We start from the raw sequence: 22,683 nt of genomic DNA, 5'->3' as shown, positions 1-22,683 counted from the left end.
CGGGCCTGAGACGGAAACCTGACTAAAGCCCACGCTGAAGAATAATGGCTTCAAATGGAGTCGCGGTGGCCATCAGGCATCCTAGACTCTGTGAAGCCAACCGCAGATGCACCCTAAGGGGTGGAACACTTGGATGTCTTGGGCAAACCTAATCCTGTGGGCCATCAGCTGAAGAACTTCATGAGGAACGGTTATGGGGGGTGTGGGACTCCCACATCGTCAGTTGTCAGAATATCTAATTTCGCATCTTATCAGTCAGCCGTCCTTTATCAACCGGACATGCTCAACTCACACTAATCTCAGAGCCTCGTGAAGGAATAAGTCACTCTTGGCATCAAGAAGAAAAGAATATGCAGTTTGTCCTTGAACAACATGAGGGTTATCCACCCCCTACAGCTGGATATCTGTGTATAACTTTTGGTGCTAATAGCCTACTGTTGACTGAAGCCCTACCAATAACAAACAGTGATTTAACACGATTCTGTAATACATATTACGTACTGTATTCCTATAATAAAGCCAGAGAGAAGAAAATATTAAGCAAATCAGAACACACTGTACTATATTTATCCGAAAAAAATCCACATGAAGTAGACCTGCGTTCAAACCGGTGTTGTTCAAAGGTCAACTGTAATTGAAAACAAACTGAAGAACGAAGAGAGCCCATTCCACTTCACTGATGCCGAGTATCTGGACCTAGACAGAAAGAAATTCCGGATTGCCGCCCTCCTGCGCTCTACACACGATACTTAGATTTAGAGAAAAATTAAATTTCCTATAAAGAAACAGAAATCAGGCAGTAATGAGAACCTTCTTTCGGATAAGAAATTCTTTAAGTTGTGGCTGATTTTGCCAGCTGTGAAAATACAAATAGCTTTCTACCTTTCTACCTCCTACTGTATTCCAAATGAAAAATTATCATTCAGTTTGCTTTCATTAGAATGCATGCCTAATCAAAACCTCACTTATCTACTTGATATTTCCCGGAAGAGCTCAGAATTAAAAACCAACTGCACCTTGATTTTCCCAGCACAAAGAGAGAACATGAGAGATGTACAAATGATTTTCTAAATTACAAGACAATGGAATATTCATTGGCAAGGAAAAAAAAAAGCTGTTTACCTTAGACTGTGCTAAAATTGGAAGGGGAAAAAGGGGGCAGGCCAGATGGTATGTCTGGGAAGGTACTGACAACGCGCAAGTGCTAATTCTTAAGGAGGGGGTAAATTACGACATTCTAACGAGCATCAAGAATACCAAGTCCAAGTTAATCGAAAATGACTGGAACCCAACTGTCACTCTGGAAGCATGACACTGCTCAGTGACGTATGTCTTGATCTGGCACACATACCAATTCTTTTACATCCCAAGAATCATCCCGCAGGCCATACGGGCATGTTTTCTCATCAGACGATCTCACTTTTTTAAGGTTATACTTACAATTTAAAGTTAAAATCACTTGTAACTAAACCAGAGCCACTAAACGTTAAAGATTGACTTAGACTTCTCCTTCGTAAATTCATGAGATGGTCTCACATCATATTTTAAACAACTCCTTCATTTAAATATGTCCTGGGCACGTGTTACGTGCTCAGCACTGTTCTAAGAGCTGGGGTTTATGTCAGTGAACAAAACAGCTAGAAGGCCTGCCCTCACGAAGCTGATATTCTCTGGGTGGGGCAGAGGCACGAGACACATAAATAAGTAAAATATGTTTAATATAAAGAAATGTCAGCAAGGAAGGGAACAGGTAGTGTTGGATGGAACGCGAGGTGGTGGGGGGGCTTACGTGCCAGAAGCAAGCTGGGTAACTATGCTGCTGGAGAATGTTCCAGGCTGAGGGGACAGCAAGTACCACATCTCTGAGGTGGAAGCATGACCCTGTTCCAGGATGAGTAAGGAAGCCACGAACACTGGCTAACGCATCTGATCCCCACCAAGAAATACACCGTAGAATACGACAGGTGTCAATGTGCACGAACACAACGGAACGCTGACAAAAGCAAGCTGCTAAAGGATATATACAGCACATCATTTGTTTCTTAAACATTGAAAACAACACCACAAGTAATTTGGTGATACTATAAATGATAAGTGGAAAGGACTAAAGAACGGTTATCATTAGGCTAAACACAGATCCAGAAAAATGGCCGCTCAGGGGAGGGAGGAAGGCACAACTGTGAAGGAGGGCTTGGCAAGATCCAGCACTTCTGTTCTACTTCTTAAGCTGCACGGTGGGTACACAGGGGGGTCACCATATTATGCCTCCACCTTTCTGTGGATCCGAAATATTCTGCACTGCTTTCAGCAAAGAATCCTCAACCCTACCCCAGCATCCTCGGGTTCCTTCACCATCCGTGGGTCGTCTTGACATTCACCTTTGAGTAAAAGGCAGCACTTCTGTTCAGCTAGGATCAAGAATATTTTCCCCCTCGTAGAATCATTTGTTACCACGAGGAGAAAAGGGGGCGAATGAAGGGAATGAAAAGGCCGTCATCACTTTTCTGGCACTTTTCTCAAATTAGAACCTTTCGCGGTCTACAGAATAGGGCTGTATAAAAGAAAACACGGCAAATCTATGCTCAGTGCTTTAGAGTAAGCTGCCTGTCACAATTTTAAATACAGCCCCTTCTCTACATAGGTGGTATTTTTAGCAATGTCACCTTTGCTTCTCAATATACTTCTTTAAAAAGAATAAAACACTGTGGACAGAAATTCATAGGGTGTCTCATACCTCATAGCCCATGCTTCCAGTCTTTCTATGAGAACCCAGCTAACCCAGCCCTGCAACTGTGTGCACTTCTCCTACTTCCTTACTTTCCTCTTCTCCTGAACCCACTACAGTCCACCCCACCCCTTGGACGCCCTGGGCCGGGGAGAGAAATGAGAGCAGGGAAATGGGCACCTCTCTGGGCTCCTGACTGAGAGCTGGCCAGCCTCGAGGCCACTAAATGCAAAACTGTTTCGGGAACGGGATCTCCTGGGTACTCAGGAGCCCGGGACGCCGCTCCTTCCTGAAACACATCTCCCCGACGTCCTCTCTGTAGGATACTGCACTCATCTTCCCCGGCTTTAATGACCTTCCTATTTTAATGACTCCGAGTCTTGACCCTGAAGCTGGACCTCTCCAGTGGGCAGACTCCTGTGTAAAGGCTCCTGGACATCTCTTCCTGGAGGTCCCACAGGACCCTTGGGCCCAACTCCTGACGACTGTGCCACCGTCACTAACCCCACCATCACCCCAGGGCTCCCCCTGGTGGATGTAAGCTCAGGAGCAGTAAGTGGGGCCACTCCCCTCTCCCCCACCTCCCCAACCTGACGCATCACCTAGCGTCCCAATTCCACCTCCTAAGTCCCACCTCCTCAACACTTTCCCCGAGTGACTCACTTCCCTCCATCTCCAGGACCATGTCCTTACTTCAAACTACCCTGAATTCTTCCCTGGGCGGTGAGTACTTAACGTGTAAAGGACTTACAGGGTTCCTGGAAGGGCAGATTTATTGTGAAGTGTGATTATTCCTAGTTTATAGAAAACCGAAGTGAAATTTTTAAGGCTAAGTATTTCCCAAAGTTATGAATCTAGATGGCTGTGCAGTCAGGACTTATTAAGTTTATTGATTCATTTGTTCACTCAAATGACTCAAAAACAGTAATTTTAACTACAACTGATACATCGTCCCCTAAAAAGTAAATTCCCCAGGTTACTACGAGAGCCAAAGTAACTTTTCTGAAATTCACATTTGACCACATCCTCCAACAGGGCAACTGCCTCTGTACCACCCACCAGGTGATGGCTCATGGGGCCCTGAACGCTAAGCCTAGCGGCCTCCAAAGCTCGTCTTACCTTCTCCCTACTATCCCTGGATCCCATCCTGCTTCTTAGCCAGAGGCTAGTTCCTTCAATTCCCTGAAGTGACTCAGCTCCCTCTTTCCTCTCGGCTTTTGTACAGGATTCCCAGTCACCTCAAACACCCCCTCCTAGCCTACCCTAGACCCTGACAGCCCTCCCTTGTTTCTGTCACACGCCCATGCTAGGTCACGGTGCTCAGGTCTTAGGTCGGACATCTTGTCCTCTCCTTCCAGGACTACACACCCAAGTCTGCGTAGGTGAGGTTCCTTTGGCTCATCTAGTGCCCCAATTCCCCTACTACGCACCAGTCATGGCGGATGGGAGCTGCCAAGCAGGCAGTTACTTATCTCTGTGCCCTGGGGGACAGGCAGCCCCAGGAGAGTCAGTACTGCTGTTCGTTTCCCTCCTGCTCTATTGCTGACACCTGCACGGTGCCGGCCTTTAGTGAGTACTCAGCATACATTCCACTGTGAGCAGAGCAAGTGAAGGCACAGAACGGTGGGAGCAGAGCAGGAAAGAAGTCAAACATGTTCCTTCCCCTAACGTTTGCCATCCTAACTCCCTACCAAGACTGTTGATTATTATCGTATGCATCCTCGCAGCTGGAAGAGTGCTTTCACGTCAATTACACACCTCGTCATCATAATTCTATGGGAAGAAGGAAGAGGTTACTGTAAATTTAGAGCTCTTGCTCAGAGAGGTTCAGGGGGCTTCTTTTAGCCAAGTTGCACATAAACACAAGCCTTTGGAATGTCTGCCGTGTATACCCGTGAGATACTTCAGAACATGAATGAGTTGGGACACGGCCAAGGTTCTGGATCCCGTTAACCAGAGTTGCAGTCAGAACTCAGCAAAGGGGCAGCTGAAACTGGGTTAGGCTCAGAGGCAGATGTTAGGCTTTCGTAAGCACAAAAACTTTTACAATTTGGGGGACGTTCTTTAAGATTATAAAATGTCAAACTCAAACTTAAGTAACAAGCATCATTAGCTTCACAGTTGGTCGACACCTGAGTGGGACAGGAGAAGAAACTAAACGAGAAAGAAGAGAATGTGTATTCAAAGTCAAAATAACAGCACCGGAAAGGTAGGCACAGGAAAGGCGTGACAAGAGTGAAAGCTATTAATTCAGCACTGACATGGCTGAATGAAACGACACAGGATGATTACAGATGCGGTTCCTGCCCCCGGGCCACTTACACCGGAGAATTGGTGTCGCACCCAAAGAGAAGGGATACGAACAGAAAGGACTTTGTATAATGTTAAAAGTCCCCACATGATAGTATCTCAAGTAGTCCTCTACACCCACAGTCTGTGATCTGGTCCTGCTTCAGAGCATTCGTCATTCTCTGCAACCACACTTATTTGCTGATTGCCTGTCCCCCTGCTTAAAATCCAGGGCGAACAGGAAAGCATAGGTCTGCTCGGTCCTGTTCAGTGCTGTAATCCTAGCACCAGGCAAGGTACCAGGTTCATAAGGAGCCTTCCGTAAGTATCTGTGGAGTAAACAAACGAATAAAGGAGCAAAACTTTACAAAGGCTCAAAGTGCCATGTTTTGGCGCACATCACCGGTCTTTAGAGTCTAGATGTGTATTTTGGTATACGTTAGAGTGAGTCTTAAAATTAACTATCACTGTTGCCAAATGAGCATCCTGCCTGGACAAATCATAATTTCAAAGAAGTCTGGCTCACCGCCAAGCAGCTGAAAAGAAACACGGGCAATAAGCTGGAGGAGGAAGCGGAGTCAAAAGACGGGGTTGGTTTGTTTTGCTTCTTTCTTTAGGCTGCCAGACACTGGAACCGGAGTCATCTGGAGAAGGAATAGTTGGGACAGAAGCTGGCCTGGGTGGAGAAGACCTGGATTCACCGTGGAGGACAGTTAAAATATTCACTGAGACACAGAGTGTGGACAGCTGCCAAGGGCAGAGTGGAGGGGCTCGTTCAGGGGGCTGTGTTTGAGCTGACCAGCAACACGGACTCTTTGGCACGCTAGAAGTCCACAGAAGGTGGTTTACGATTCTAGCCAGAGGAAGTTGCGGGCAAGGAGATCACTAGGTTGAAAGCCAACTCTTAAATAAGAGCAGGTGGAAAGAACAGGTACGATGGTGAGCCGGTAAAACTAGTAAATGTTTCAGAGGAACGTTTCACTGGAAATTAAGTAGAAAAAGAGATTATGAAATTTAATTTACTGATATCTGTATATGCCAGCCTTTACCCTTCCCATATATGATCTTATTGCTCAGGCACTCTGACAGGTGGTTCCAAGATGCAAGTTTGGTGACATCTGGAGACATAGCGATGAGAGGGAGAAAAGTCAATGTCTGAAGATGGTTAAACGACTCATCTCACTTGCTGCCTCTCTGTTCCAAGAGCCATGCTGTCAGGAAAGCTCCTTAAGACCCTTCAAGCTGCACTGTAACTATAGCTCCAAGGTCTGGAAACTCCCTCTGGAATTCATCTTTAGATCCTGAGAAACTGATGTAACCTAAGTATGAAACACAACTGGCTTTTGTTGCCTCTGTACATAGAGAAGTGAAAAGTATGTCCTTCCTGGACAGGAATATAGAAAAATAGTGCTCATTAACATGCATCATTATGTAAGCGGGCCATTTACCATTTATATGATACCACTAAAAATGGTAACATTTGCACACACAAAGCTTTTAATTTTCACATATAGAAGAACTTCATAGCAGCTTAAAAATATCTATAAAACCCAAATAGCTAAGTATGATTTTGATCAATAGAATCACCTTTACTCATGGAAGCATATCTTCTCCACTGATTATACTCTATTTTAAAAGAAAGAAAATTAACCCAACCGAAGACATACTGAGCCACGTATTTTTACTTACTCAGTTAATATTCCCGACATTTATGCTACAGAACTACCATCATCCTGTTTGAACAGATAAGAAAACTAACCTTTAATCCTAACTTCCTTAGTCTTGTAAGTTAATTTCCTAGGGCCACAAGAGGGATTAAGCGGTAGACCAGCCACAGTGAAAACGAGGCAGGGCTCTCTATGCAGAGCATTCTCTCAAACATTAGTACTATTTAGTGCATTACCTTTCCAGATTACATATTCACTAGAAAAAAAGCCAATAAACTAGAAAGTTGTCGAGAAAGATTCTGTAAGATAGCAATCACAAAATGCAGTCCAGGGGTCACAGAATTAATATCCACTGAAGCACCCGTTGGGACAGACAGATGCCTGGACACAGCTCCAGATCTACCGAGTGAGAACTATGGACGGATCCCTAGAAATTGCTTTTTAACAAATCCCCCACTAGTTCTGTTACACATGAAAATTTGAAAGCCACCGGGGCTAACTCCTTGCAAACCCCTACAGCTGTCATTTGGAGTTGCAAAGTTGACAAAAGTCTATAGCCTCATTGAGGGTCATCTTTTAGCATTATGGAGTTTGAGGTGGAATGTTCCCCAAATTCCATACTCCTCTTGCAGATTTAGCTTTGGAGGCTCACAATTCCTAACAGGTCTCTAGGAACAAGCAAAGTAGGCAAACAACAAAGTAGCTTAAATGGCAAAATGTTTACTATGTGCCTATTCTCATTGCACATGGCTCTAGAGGTCTTGGGATATATAGGTCTCATTTCAACCTTCTGGTTGGCATGATCACCGCCATTTCACAGCTGGGAAACGTTGTCCGGAGAAATGAAGCAACCTGCCCGAAGTTACTTAACTGAAGGTGAGCAGATGTTTTGACCCACATCTACTCCAGCTCACTGTATTTGATTCTACAACATAGCTCCTCCCCATGAATTACTGCTACCTCGATTTCAGGATTTAAGGGGAAGGGCTTTCCAAATGCCTTGAGCAAACCAGTCAGTTCTATGCTTTTTCCAACCCCATGCTTTGTCCACTAACAGTATTCCTTTTAAGCTCAAGTTCATAAAAGTCAGCACCTATTAGCACAAAATAATGGCATGAAGTAAACAAAAAATCTAGAATTCTCCCTCCACGATGTAACTCCAGATACAAATCACCAAGCAACTTCCAGGCCATCCTCAAGCTCAGACTCCACAATGGCAACCTAGTAGAAGTCTAGGTGCACCCTTCCAGTTAGCGCCATCTTGAGACCATAAAGCTATTTTCCTTAGCCACATGAATGTAGGGAAAACCAGATGGATTTCAAGTAAACCTAAGATGGGTCAAAAATATGGGCTAGTCTATAAAACAACAGAGTGGCCCACATCCCTGGAGCACCTGCATGAAATCCGTGAACCGAATCTGACATTTGTTAACCCTCACTGCTGAAGACAAAGGGAGGGTTCAGACGTCAGAACAAGGCTGTCTGGAAGCCCGATGCCCCTACCACACCTCCTAGACTATCCCAGACTCTCAAGTGTCTAGACTCTGAACTCAGAGTCTAGTTCAGTTACAGGCTGTGGTGTCTGCTGCCTGTTGGAATGTGCCAGAATGCATGTGGGGAGACCGTGGGTCCCTGGGACCTAAAGGTTAAGCTGTGCTGGTGGGAGATCACTGTGAACAGACTACACGTTACAGGTGAAAAGAAATCAAGAAATGTGGGGAAATGGGCCCTGCTCACATAGATGGGTTAGAAAAAAGCTTAGGGTGGAAAGCTGCCGCCACAGGGCGAGAGGGCCCCCGGTTAGCTAGTGAGATACTGTAGTGGGATCACAAGTTAACTTGTTCTACCACCTGCAGGAATTAACTTTCCATCTGGAGCCAATGTGCCGTGATCGCAAACTCCATTTGCCCCCCAGACCCTTCGCTTCTTATACACAAGTGAACGATTACGGTCTGATTGTTTCCTTCACGTTCACCACGTGTGTAAGATCTTGAGCAGTCAATAAATACAGAAATGAAACCCGTTTGGGGCTCTTGTCTCCTCCCGGACATTTGCCTCTCTCGTATTCACTTCCGCATCCACTCTCTTGCTGGACAAGAGAGAACTCCAGACTCCTCGTCTGTGACAAAGAAACATATGGCTAAAGTCCGACTGTTTTAGAACTAAATATGCGCACACAACACTGAGATGTACACAACTGCCATTCGAGATTTTAATTTTGCTTAAGTGTCCTGTTTTTACTGCAGCCCTCTGATGTGTGTGCTACAAGACAAATGATGAAAAGTACAGGCAACAGCAGGAGGAGGAGGGGCTGGATGACAAGACTTCAAATAACCACTATCATTAAGGTAATGATCCTTCACCTTACTGCATAGGACCCAAAGAAAATTATTATCTCCCATTAAAAATAACGACACAGATACAGATTTGTATACAGGAGAGAGCTTCCCAGGACATACTGTTACATAAAAAGGAAAATGGTTACATATTAATGTGTAAGCTAGAAATCTATTCTTGTAAAATATTATGTACCCATCTGAATCCATACATACACAAAATAAAGCTACTGCTATTTACTAAGCACTTATGTATCAGTGACTATGAGTCGTGCTTAGCATGTGTTCTATCAGTTAATACTCATATCCTGGAGATGTAAGCATGAAGACCATTTTAGAAATGAGGAAACAGACTCCAAGGGGAGACCTGACCCGGGTCACAGAACCATCAAACGGCGAGACTGGGAGCCCAACCCAAGTCTGTCCGATTCTGCTACAGCATATTATACATTCCAAGAGATAGCTTCAGAAGCGTGTTTGCCCAAAATATTAAAAGCAGCTGTCTTTAGAGGACGAGATTTTTTTTTTCTCTTTTTCAGGATTTTGGAATATATTCGAAGCCATTTTAAGCACTATTTTTAAAATCTCAAATAACAAAGGTATTTTGGTTGGAAGGATAAATAAGCACCATGAAAATCTTCCCATCTTCCATAGACCTAATTTCCACTCTGAACAGCCCCAAAGTGGGCCACTGATCTCCGACTAAATGTGACCACAAAAAATATATGGAGTTGCCAAAATATCAATCACTGAGGAGAGAAATCCTTACAATGCATTTCGGAAAAATTCTGGATTAGGCCATTAACACAAGACCATTTTATCTCCAGACTCCTATTCTTCCAATATATCCTTATATTCATCACCAGCCAAACACTCTTCTTCCCTACTCAACTTCCCTCATGGGCTCCCCACTCTCCAGTAAAGCCCCAAATATTCTTTAGCCTCGTATCTAAAAAACCTTCCACGATCAGGCCCCACTCTTCCTCCTTCAACTTGTCTCCTACTACTCCCTAGTGTAAATAAAAGCCACACTCCAGCTAAATTTAGGCCTGTTGACTTCTGGAGTGTCCTAATCCGGAATGTCTTCTCAATGACAAATCTCAATCAAAGTCCGACCATCTTCCAAGGACCAAAACAGAAGATGAAGATCATTCGATAGAGGTTTCCTATAAAGGGACACACATAAGAAACATAATGCTAATACACAGAATGAGCCACATCAGTAAGCACTGAGCGCTATAAAGCATTTAAAAAATTTTGCATAGCGAAGTGACAAACCAGCTTCCGTAAAATTCAGGACCTCCTTCGTTGCAAGAGATCACATTATACAGCACTCCACCAATCGAGCTGTGACTCATACGTTGGAATTCTCATTTAAGTTATTTAAAGAACTCTTAGAATATTTAGGTATTCTTTGCATAAATAAGTACACGGAAACAGAATCATCTGGCAGAGGTATTCCTACAAATTCTTTACTGGGTCAGATTTCCAACTCCTTTGAATGGCAGGCCGGCTCAGTTACTGTGGTCTGTGCTTTTCCGCAGCCATCTCCTACATATCATTGGTGAGGCACTATTTCTTCCCGGGGCCATTACTCCTCCGAGATTTTCTTCCAATCAGCTGACCTCCAATCTCCAATTTCTGATGCAGGCTCCAATCACTGAAATAAGTTGCCACATGGCTGAGGATAACTGTTAAGTCACATCCCCGTTTCAGACACGTCAAAACGCCAAAAGAGAAGTTTGTCCCAGAAATGACGAAGTTTGGGGCTCGCAGAAATACACAGAAACTCCCCGTTTGACAATGTAAACGCTACGTACAAAAATGACCGCAGAGGAGAGATCTACAACAGAAAAATCGTCTTCTGTTTTCGTCCGACGTCAGGATCAAGATCGTCACCCAGCCCTAATCCATTTTCAGCTTGTGCCACACTTCACTCAGAGAGATCCCCCTCCTTGTCTTCTGAGAATTCCCTCCACACTGATGTCCTGCATGACACCAATTAGAGCTGGCAGGAGAGGAAGCAGGCCGCCTGCAGATCTTCCGTTTAAAGAAGCCATTCTTTTTTTTCTCTTGGTACCTGCAGTATTCTCTTCTCTGATAGGGGAAAACCTCCAGATCCTACCTCATTCAAGCTATGGGCAGAATAGCAAGCTTGTTATGAAAAGGATCATGCCACGAAAAATAATGACTGCACACGCGGGCCCGATAATTCTCATTTTTAAATAAAGCAGCAGTGCTTTTGAAGCCTTTTCAAATGTTTTTTTTTTTTTGTAGGGAGGCAGAAGTCACAAGTGGCCTCATTTTTCATTCAAGTCCAAGAGTATTTACTCAATGCTATAAGTGTTTAGACCTGTACTTGGTTTGGGGAGGAAGCTCCAAGAAAAAGAAGATCCTACTCACATCAGGCACTCGCTCACTCAAGTAAAACTGGAGAGAAAAAACAAACGCACGAAGCAGGTTAAATGCTGCATTTTTTCCTAGGTCCAATTCAGACCTTTCTGCTTCTTTCCTTTTTTTTGTTTTAAGTCTGTAAGGAAGGGCTACAAGAACAGCGTATCAAAATGTCAGCAATCTAAAAATTAAGTTGTCAGCTTTTTCTCCCTACTGCAAATTACAAAAGAATTAGAGGTTTGGTGCTAATAGAAGCTTACCATTCTAAAGTGTGCAATTTAACCAATCACCACGCGGTCTAAAAATGCAATACCGAAGACATTTCCACCAAGTGATCTGCAGTCCTGGTATCTAATTTCAACTTCTCTCCTTGTGTTATTCTTCCCATTTCCAGCTTCCCTCCCCCCCCCCCACCCCCACCCCCACCCCTTGCTTTGGAAATGTGCTCTGGAATAGCTACCCAGTTAAGAACTGCCCAGGACCTCCACAGGCATAATACACTCACATGAAAAACACGACAGTCATCTTAACCAGGGAGGCAGAAAACAAGACAATGAAGGTCTGCAGCCATTCTATAGGTCTTCACTTCTTCATGCTCACGCCACACTGCATTCAGCAATCAAAACACGAAATGTACTTTACAGCTTCAGAATTTCAGACTTCTGCTTATAATTTATTCAATACTAATTTGGGTGAAATGTGTCTGTGATCATCTGTGCACCAGAAATCTAAGTTAGAATTAAAATGTTAAATTATAAAATAATTTGCCAAACAAAACTTTAAATGGAAATCAACTACCCCAAATCACTGCAGATATCTTGCAAGCTTGTGAAATCTCTAGCTTTTTCCATCGTTGCCAGTTGCCAATTGCAATCACATCACTTAAAAATAAATCAGAATACTGCCTACCCAGAAAATACACTATCTTTATAGACCACAGCTACTTTTAAAACACAACGCTAATTACCTAAACCAAAAATTTAGCAAGAATAAGAATGCTCTTTTAGTACAAAGAATAGCAAAAAATATATATATAGATATATTGGCTCTGTGCATAAACATAATTATATACTCATTATTCTTGCTCTCTAGATAATTTTTGAAATGACCCTTTTTAAAGATTACAGTATTTTCCCCCATAAAAGGAATACTCAATGGGTTCTACTATTTCACAAAAAAACCTCTTCTTCTTTGATCTATGGAACATACTTTCCTACACAGCCTTGAATTCACAATACCTTATGGCGCAGTTCAACTTGAGAAAGGAGTCTCATTCATTTATCAGGCAAAGTTAAAGGCAGCAAGATGCTTCAGACCGTCTGCTTTTGCCTGCCCCACCCTTGTTTCCTTTGAGCCATAGTGATGTCACAACACCAGGCAGGGCAATGACTTCACTGCTCCAGTTCTCCCTTCTGAGCACACAATTCTTTGCAGCCAAGGCAAATGACAGCAGAACCCTCAGGAGTGTCTGATGAATTCCCAACAAATTAGCAGCTAGCCCGCCTTTTGAAAGATGTAGCAACTGCACCACCCAAGATCTCTCTAAAAGGAAGTCGTGCTAAAGATGAATTTGATTCGTGGTTTTCAATAGTAAGTCTATCTTCCATAATAAAGCTGACATTCAGGGGGGGAAACTGTAGTTGGAAACTTGGAAGACACTATGGGAATTAAAGAGGATCAGGGCAGTCGAGTAAATCAGAAGCCTCTCTCTTCATTAGAGTCAAATTCTCACAGAAGAGAAACGTATATTTTTCAGCCTCTCTCTTCATGGAGAGGACATGAATTCTAATTTGTGAATTTTAAGACTTTTTTAAAGCAGAAGATGAATATGTATATCACAACATGTAAGACAATACTCTGGACAAAAAATTCCTGCCATATTTTAATCCCACATATAGTAAATCCAGAAAAGATTCACAAGATAATGACAATACCACATCTCTCGATATACAAAGCCTTGCCCCTCTTCCATCTGGGCAGCCCCTAGTGCATTTGACCAAACAATTTTAAAAAACCAACGTATGTATAAACTAGCTTCTGATCAAGTAAAAAAAAAAAATATATATATATATATATATATATATCTCCCTGGTCTTCTGTTTCAACACAACTCAAAGCTGGCCAAAGTCCAAGCACTGTAAGGAATTGACAGAAACTGCCTTTAACCTAAATCACATTCACGAAGAAATGGCTTGAAAATTAAATGTAAACAGTTTGCTGAGACACTGATTTTTGACCTGTATCTTCTCAATCCTTCACCTAAAAGGGGTATTACAAATTAAATAAAGTGGCTACTTTTTTTTGTTACTGATCAATCATTCACAAAACGTCCTTTTTTGCAAAAAATTATTTGCCTGAAGTGGATTAGCTAAACTTGATGCAGTAACTTGTGCATCTGATATATTTTGCTTTTCAAAACCATCAGAAAATTATAATGCAAATAAAAGTCTTTGGTATTCAGACATTTTTATCAGTGCTTTGTGAAATTAACCAATTACAGTTGGGTTTCTCAATCTAGCCTTTATTTCCTTTCACAACTTTGTTACGCCAACTAAAGTTTTTTTTTAAAAGTTTGAAACCAAAATTAAGATGCATTTCTTAAAAACTCTAAGTCAAGATATAAATCACCTCCTATTCCCCAGAGTTCACTCAAGCTTGATGTGCTCCCGTTTCTTAACGGGGCTTCTCTGCTTAATTTGCAGCAATTGGCCCTGGGTCCGGGGCTCCCAGGTATAAGCGTAATTTTATAATGTTTGATCCCTTGAGACTTTCAGTATCAGAGTAAAACTTAAAAAGAATGTTTTTAGGACTAAGAGTGAAGACTCTGCCACCAGGGATGTTAATGTTAACGAAGGGAACCTCCAGTACACCTAGCCACCTCAGAGAGCCTAAAAGGAGCCCCCAAAAAGGTCAGGCAGGATATCTGCAAAAGCAATTCTGCAGGACTGCAAGACTAATGTAAAAACACTGAAACACCAACTTAAACACGTAATGGAAGCAGTGCATTAGCTGGACTGCCTGGCCCTCTCAGGATTTCCCAGCCCAGCCTCCACACGTAATTAATACCACATGTTTTCTTTATCATTCTGTTTGTTCTGCAACAATCTCTTTCCAACTTTAACCCTGGCTGCAACTGGAGGAGAAAACCCTAGAAAACTTTGGATTCGTAGGTATAAACCCCCCCGAAAGAACAGACTGCTCGCACTGCAAAGGACCAGTTACCATTTACTAGGTAACCACACCCACCGCATTGCAGAAGCCATGAACTTGGCGGGGGATGGAGCCGAGAGGGAAAAGGGGGAGGGGAAGAAGTAGGGCGAGATGAGAGGCGAAAGCCGAGAGAGCGAGCCCCCACGGCAGGAGCCGGGAAACACCCGCCCGGAACTGGCTGAGACCACGACTCGCGCGGTCCGAAGCCCCGGCCTCCCCACCCCCACGCGCCGCAAAGCCGCCCTCGCAGACACCTCCCGAGGCCGCTCGCAGTCCCTCGAGCGCCAGGTGAGCAGTGCGGCTCCCCGCCCCTCGGCCTCCCCGCGCTCCGGCTCCAACGCAGGGGGCAAGGGGAGCTCAGGCCGGGGCTGGGGGCGCCGCAGGTGCCGGGCCAGAAGCAACCTCTCTAGGACGCTCCCTCCTCCTCCCCCAGGGGGCCGGTTGCAGCCCCCGCCGCCGTCCGGGGGACGCCGCCCCAGTTCCAGGAAGGCGACAAGTTACATAAAAGCGGCCGGCCCGCTCCCGAGCGGGGATGCTTTGTGCCGAGCGCACCTTACCGGCCCCGCGCCGCGCCCGCGCCCGGCAACCCGGACGAGCCCGCAAGCCGCGGCGCGCTGAGCGCAGGGCCCCTCCCGCCGGCCGGCCGCCCGCCCCGGGCGGCGCCGCAGTGTCGCCCCCGGTCCCCCGCCCCTCCCCGCGCAGCCCGCCTCTCCCTCGCCCCCGGCCCGAGGGGTAACTTAAAACATGGCGCCCCAAACGGGGGATCTGGGCAAATTGGTACAGAAGGGACGCGGGGACCGAGCGCCCCTCCCGGCCAGGGCTCCGGGGGGAGGCCCCCAGGCCGGAGGCCGGTGCTCAGGCTCCGCGCGTCGGCCCAGCCGATGCTGCAGAGCGGCGGGCGGAGCGGGCACGTCCCCGGCGCGGCGCGCAGCGCACCGGCTCGGCCCGGCCCCGCGGGGGTCCCGGCCGGAGGGCAGGCGGGTTCCGGGGCCGGGCTCCCGCAGTTCGGGCGGCCGTGCGGCGCCGGAGCCACGCGTCAGCCGCGCACCCCGCGCGCCTCGCCCCCGGCCTCCGGCTCGTCCTCCGCGCCTCTCAAGCCGGAGACCCCCCTCCGATCCCCCCGCTCCGGCGGCCAGAAAAGTTACCTCGGCTGGGCAGGGAGCCCGCGCGCCGCGGCGTGGGGACGAGGCTCGGGCTCGCGTCCTCCCGGCTGTGCGCAGGAGGCTCGGGCGTGGGGAGGAAGCCGCAGACGCGGGCTGCTCGCCGCCGCTCCCCGCCCCCCTTTGCAGGCGGCTCGGAGGCTCCGCGGAGCTGCGGCGGGGGCACACGCCCAGAGCCGGCGCAGAGCAAGCCAGCGGCGTCCTGCCTTCGCCTCCCAGCTGCGGGGGCGGGGGCCACCGCGGCACTTTAGGACAGTTAGGTTGTAACTGGCCCCTCCATCCTGGCGCAGGGGTAGCAGACGCGGGGACAACGCCTCGAGACAGTCGCCAATAGCGTTAGCCTTTGGGTCTCCACTTGAGATTACTGCCCCGGCTCTCTGTCCCCTCCTCACGCCTCCCAGACAGTCCCTGTGAGAGCGGGGGGAGGGTGTCCCGACCAGCAGGTGAGTAATTTATAGGCTCAGGGACTGCAGTAATGTTCCTTTTTTTTTTTTTTAAAGATAAAATTCAAATTGGTGGCCTCTTGCTCAGGTGGGTGTTCAAGAAATATTAAGCTAATAGGGAACACTTGAATTAAAAGGGGGACGGGAGAGGTTTTCTGTCTTTTGGTAGCTCCCGCCTCCTGACTCCCACCTCCCACCACAGAAGTCCACAAGTTACAGGTGGTCTCCCAAGCTTCCAAGTCTTTCAGGGAAGTAAGTCCTTATCGGCCAGGCTTTCAGCAGCAAGGGAGAGGAGGGGGCGGATGCTCTGATTTACAAGTGAAAGAAATTATTCTGAGTAGGGTCACAACACCTAAGCTCCAGCCAAGCAGCCAGGGCATATTTACTAAAGTGTTTACGGCCCTCTTTAAATATTCCTGGTCACCCTTTCTGGAACGCACCCTCTCACTTAAGGGGAGAGAGGCGGGTGATGGATTCACAAAACTATGGCATTTACTATTGGGTGCCAAAGATGTGGTGCAGAATCAAAGACTGTGGCCAAGATTAACAGGCTTGGTCTGCCAGTGAAGCCTCTGGAGGTGGGGAGACTTGGCCTGGGTTTCTAGGACAGGGCAAAAGCTCTAGAAAAGGGGAGGGGGGCATTTTTCAGGTGGCGAGAGAGAGAAGGTTGGAAAATCACGGTTGCTATGTTGCTATGGAGTCTCTGAACCTGTATCCTGTGGGAGATGTGCAGCTTTGGGAAATTCGAAGCAAGAGAATGTGGCTTAAGTTCTGTCAAAGGAAAAAGAAGCTGGTGACCTGGAGAATGCATAGGCAAATACAAGACGCTGATAGGAAGCGATGTTGGCATTGCCTCAAGTGTCACGGGTAACAAGGACCTGAAGTGTCAAGTGACAGATAAAGGTGATAGTTCAAATCCTGGAAAATATATCTGGGGACTACCTGTATTAATTTTCTGTCTGGGCTACAGGAGAACACATACCAGATTTGTACTTATATGGCTTTGTGGCATGTCAGATCTGTGAATGAAGAAAGGCTTTTCTTCCATGTTTGTGTGAAACGCTCTCCTTTAGAAGTGGACTTGAACAAACTGTATTGTTTACAACAAAAACCAAGTTGACATTATCATTTCAGACACAGATGGCTTCATATTTTCATTCACTTTATTGCCATATTTCTGCTGTTTTTTTTTTTTTAAATCGAAAGCAAACTGTTTTCTCCCTGATTCACAAATCGTATTCTTTCTGGTGATGGAGAAAATCAGCAAAAACGTACAGATGTCTATTTTCTTGGGAGAAAATGTGAGAATACTAAATACTATTTTTTAAAAGTTAGAAGTACCTAGCTAATTATCCTAATATCCCACGAATTCAAATTTTGGAGTAAAAACCATACTGCTTCATAGTTAAACAGTAAATCTGGGAAACAACTGCTATGCAAATCTTTGGCTCTCAGCTTGTCTTTTTTGTTTTTCCTAGCACAGATAGAAAAATACCAAACAAAAACTCATGTACAGCATTCAGCCCTACCGGTAACATGCTCCCATCTCTGTAATAACTGTTTACTTCTACCTTACTAATATCATGCAGGAGCCCCTCATAGTCCTCTCTGTCTCCCCACAGTGCCTCACTGAGCACATTGCAAGCCAAGCCCTGAACATTTTTGCTAAATAAATGGATGTTGACCAATGGGCTCAATTGTCACTATATTTGAGGGCTGAGTGTCCTTATGTATAAGAGACTGTCTCCAACATTCCTTATGCTTCAAAAATACTAGGGGTCTATAAAATAAAAAGACACGATCACTTGTCAATACCTGCTGAGCAAAAGCAATAACGAAAAACCTTTTTTTAACTCTTATCGGGAAACTTAATTATGCGCTTTTCTACATGAAAAAGAGAAGGAAAGTAACAAAATTAAGTAGAAAGCAGGGCGATGATCCCATTACAGTTGGATTTGCTTTCTTTCGTAAAGACTAACTTCTCCCTGCATCCCTCCTACTACCAAAAATGAAGCCACCTGTAACCCTAGAGAAGCCCTTCTTCTTACCAGTATGAAACCCCTTCTGGTGCTTTTCCAGTAAGTTACAGAAATGCAGCTCTTAGGTTGAAGGAATACCTTTCACACAGTCCCAGAGTTAGTGCAGATTTGTCCTGCAAACCCGGTCCGTCAGATTCCCAGTTTACTCTATCCACCGAAATAATCCAAGAAACGTGGGCAAGGATTCCATGACTCCAGCCCAAGTCTCAGGATGCCTGTTCTGGTCTCAAGCACCGTACTAAGGCTTACCCTGCCACATCCATCTAGTAGAATAAATTATTCTACTCCACACAGAATATATTACTGAAGGCCAACAAGCCATCTAGATATCTAGCCATGGTACAGAGAAAAGGGGTATAGCTAACTTCTGGTAAAAGACGTGTGTGAAACTTCACCCCAAACCATAGAAACAGGATGTCCCCAAACCTCTACCCAACCACGGGTGTCATCAGCATACTGACTCATTGGTATCGGTATTCTGCTCTGCTATCTGTTGAGCAAAGAGAACTCCAACCCGATAGCTACGGCAAGGGCAGAATTTGCAGATTGTATCACGGCCCTACGGTCAGCCTCCTCAACAAGACCCCAGAAAGAAATGGTAAAGAATCTGTCCAGTGAATACATCAGAACTTTGCCCTCCAGCATGAGGCTTAGAAGAGTATCAAAGACCCACCAAACCCTACGAAACTCTAATAGACATGCAACACTCATTTGCCTTCTTTGACAACCTCAGACTACCATCACATAAAGCACTGTGATACTTTTTAAAACTGCCGTATTCTCCAGCACTTCAAGTTGACTGTTTTTCAACCTAGAATGCTTTAGTAAAATGTTAGCCACATTTGCAGCAACTAGTTAAGGCGTGTTGTATGCTCAGGATAATGTTAGGCGCCTGAATTGCATATCAAGTCCTTGAAATCAGGATACAAAGTCTTCAGCCACAGCCTTACCAGGGACAACAAATAAGGGAAGTATGGGGATTAATGCCTCATTCAAAAGCAACAAGCTTATTCTAATGAAATAAAAATTTGTTTAGGAATTTCTGGGGTTTCAGAATAGTGTCAAGTTTATAGCTCATTAAAGCTTCCAGATGCTGTCTTCATTCAGGGTTTGTATACATCATTTCTGGGGTCTGTATACATGCAGAGCACAGATGCAAAATGAAGTAAAAAAACCACCAATAATTATAAATGCAGCATAAAATGTACAAAAATATGTACACATGCGAAGAAGCAAGTTTAGACATGCCTACACATCACTTTAAAAAATCACTCCTATTCATCAGAATTTCATATTTGCCTCCTTTCTGTCTTTATGTTATACTCTTGTAAAAATATTAGTCATAAAGGTAGGGCCAATCCATATTGTGTAAATTCCACTGTATTAAAATACACAAAAACTTCCTAAGTTTTTTTTTTTTTTACTTTTTCCATTTTAAGTAAATTTTAGAAATCTCAGCACTTTTAAATAGAATAATTAAAAAAAATTTTAAGGTTATTCTAATCCTTGGTTCTTTATAAGGTTTAAATGCTCAATTCTCTTCTCCCCTTAAGTAAAAATAAAAATCCATTAAGACTATATTTGGCCAGTTTATATATAATGGCAAAATACAAAGAATGGAAGTTGGTAACCCATAAAATTGCTAAATTCAACTCCCAAACTATCACCATCTGAGACTACTGTGATATATCAAACATGATCGATATTGGGTTATACTAAGACACTTAACATTTCAATCACTTTGCCCCAAAGGACGTAAAATAAATGCCAGCAAGCCTCTCAGTCTCCTATAAAGTTGTAAATAATCCTAACCAGCTATTATATTTTTTTCCTAACAGCAATCAACAAGAATTAGCTGAAGAAGAAAAAAAAAAAAAAACGGGTAATAAGACGCATTCATATGTCTGGTTTATTAACTTAACTTTGCCTCCAGGTTTATGTTACCCTCTTCAGGCAAACATGCCATAATTAACTTTATAAATTAAGAGGTACACAGCTAGAACTACACCAAGAAAAATGTCAGCTTTGCTTTTTAATTTGATTCCTGCTTTCCAACACTTTTTTTTCCCCCCTTTCCAATTACCTCACTGTACTTACATACTTTAACTGCATGGGTACAACCTGAAAATGTGATTCCACTCTAGTCCACAGCATCTAGAATATTCTGGGAATCAAGGAAAATATCATCTAGAATATCTGTGTCCCTTGAAATAAATCTGGTGTTTAATAGGTCAAAGCCATTTTTTAAAAAGCTTCTGCTATTGACTCTTTCCTGTTCAAGGTGAACTTGGAACATGCAAGGTGGGCTTATTTGCAGCTGATAGCAAATCTGAGAAGGATGCCAGAGTTTCTGAATCCAGGTTGTTTGGAAAGAGCTGAAATTTTATACTTTTCATGTCAACAATAATCTTGGAGAGTCATAAAAGTATTCACACGAATTACACTAGAATCACTCAGAGTGCTTGTTAATACCACCCATTCTTGGGTCCAGCCTTAGACTAAGTAAAGCAGAATCTTTGGAGGTGCCTGAGTGGCTTAATCAGTTAAGCATCCAATTTTGGCTCAGATCATGATCTTGGGGTGCGTGAGTTCGAGCCCTGCGTCGGGCTCTGTGCTGACAGCTCAGAGCCTGGAGCCTGCTTTGGATCTGTGTCTCCCGTCTCCTTCCTCTCTCTCTAGCCCCTCCCCACCTCGTGTTCTGTCTCTTTCTCTCTCTCAAAAATAAAAGTAAAAAAAAAAAAAAAAAAAAAGAACCTCTGGAGTCCAGAGAGCAGGCACTTTTAACAAGGTCCCAGGACCCAGGAGACCAGCACACAACAATAATCCCGCAGGTGACAAAGTTAGTGTAGTATTAGGCCAGATGTTTCCTAGAAGTTGGAACAGAGACAAGCGGTGGGAGGTTAGCCTCATTCAGGCATAGAGGTGAGCAGAACTAAAGGGAGTCTACACTACGAGTCAGCACGCACTTTGCAAGAGTTATTGCTTGGATCCTGTCGTATGCATCAATTTGCAACAGCAGTTCATTAGCAGTAAGTATAGTAATAAATAACAATGAAAGATTGTTCTGTACCCAATTCCAGCAATAATTGGATTAGATGCCCATTTATTGAAGATTGCAGTAAAACTACAACTCTGACCTTAATTTCCAAGTGCACAAAACATCTTTACAAAGTTGCCAAGGGATGTCTCATTAAAACAGGAAATGGAGAACTAATTGCTGGCAGTTTTGGTTAAGTGTGAGACTTGACGATCTCAAACCCTGCAAAGGGAGACTTTCAATTATGAATACATTCTGGTATAACATACATATGCAAACAGACACCCCCTGCACTGATGAGTGGAAACTAATGAACAATAAATAAGGAAATTGACCAGAGGCTATATCTTTCTACCCTTAAGTACAACCTGAAGAATTTTGCTTCAGAAAAACAGTATCATTAATCCCATTAAATTAATGGTTTACTGTAAGGGTCTTACATTTTTCATATGGCTTCGTAAGGTTCTTTTAATTTTATAGTCGATGAGACTTAGAAGCATGAAAAATTGTATTCTAGCACTACATCTACATATATTTAGGTAACAAGACAGCATTGGGGGCATCAGAAATATTTTCTTTCATGAAAAGAGATGTTAAAGAATGAGGAGATTTCAGCTCAATAAAAGAGGGTTGCTATTGTAATGTGCATCAGGCTATCTTATGAGCAGTAGGATCTCCGCCTAGAATATTCAAAGAGATACCATAATGTCAGTATTGCCCCAGAATAGAGTCCTCCGTCAGGTGGGCACTTTGGCAATGTCATATTTAAAGTTATGTCCAACTCTGAGATCAAATTGTTTTCCAAGTGTTTGCCACTCAGAAACCAGGAATTGTCCACAATGCCTCACTGTTGAGGTAGAACCTCAAACGTTGACTTCATTAAAACACACAGATTGATACATATTTACATGTTACGGCATTTCCGACAAAACTTCTTTGCTATAGGTTGAGATTCATTTGCCATTGGCTTAGGGCTTTTTCTCTGCGAATCTGATGACAGTATCCATCATCCATTCCCCTCCCACATGTTTTCTCTGCTTAATAAATTTAATCTACTTGTCCTACCCTTACTCATCAGACCCTTCTTATCTGTGAGCCAGGTTTTGCAGAGTGACCTTAGGTGGCCGAGGATGACACTGAGTCAAGGTATAAAAATTCTACCTAGGAAACCATTATATTTCAAGCCTTTTCCTGAATTTTTTCCAGGTGTTTCAATGCCCATTCCCAAATTATTCCACTGTTTAGCAAAATCAGGCATACACCTACCATATTACATATATGTCCATGAACACCATTAGGGCTCAATGAACAGAGTACTAGATGATACATTAAAATCATGATGTGGCCTGGGGCAAATTTCAGCTTTTCTTGTTATCAATATGC

General features: G+C 44.2%; 1 protein-coding gene across 3 annotated transcripts in view; it reads right to left on the bottom strand.

The window, feature by feature from the left end:
- The window catches only part of EPB41L3 (erythrocyte membrane protein band 4.1 like 3), a 149,176-nt gene extending 133,283 nt beyond the window's left edge, over nt 1-15,893 (bottom strand). Inside the window, exon 1 of one of the 3 annotated variants that reach the window (XM_045041438.1) lies at nt 15,767-15,893. The gene's annotated coding sequence lies outside the window, so the exon portion shown is untranslated. Of the gene's footprint in view, nt 1-11,916; nt 12,018-12,649; nt 12,779-15,766 lie in introns of those variants that run through there. The other 2 variants (XM_045041439.1, XM_045041440.1) reach the window with 2 other exon arrangements.
- Between the last annotated feature and the right edge of the window lie 6,790 nt (nt 15,894-22,683).

Source organism: Felis catus, chromosome D3 (assembly GCF_018350175.1).
Source record: "Felis catus isolate Fca126 chromosome D3, F.catus_Fca126_mat1.0, whole genome shotgun sequence".
Classification (NCBI taxonomy): domain Eukaryota; kingdom Metazoa; phylum Chordata; class Mammalia; order Carnivora; family Felidae; genus Felis; species Felis catus.
The sequence above is the reverse complement of the archived record's forward strand: the minus strand, read 5'-3'. Positions and strand labels throughout refer to the sequence as shown.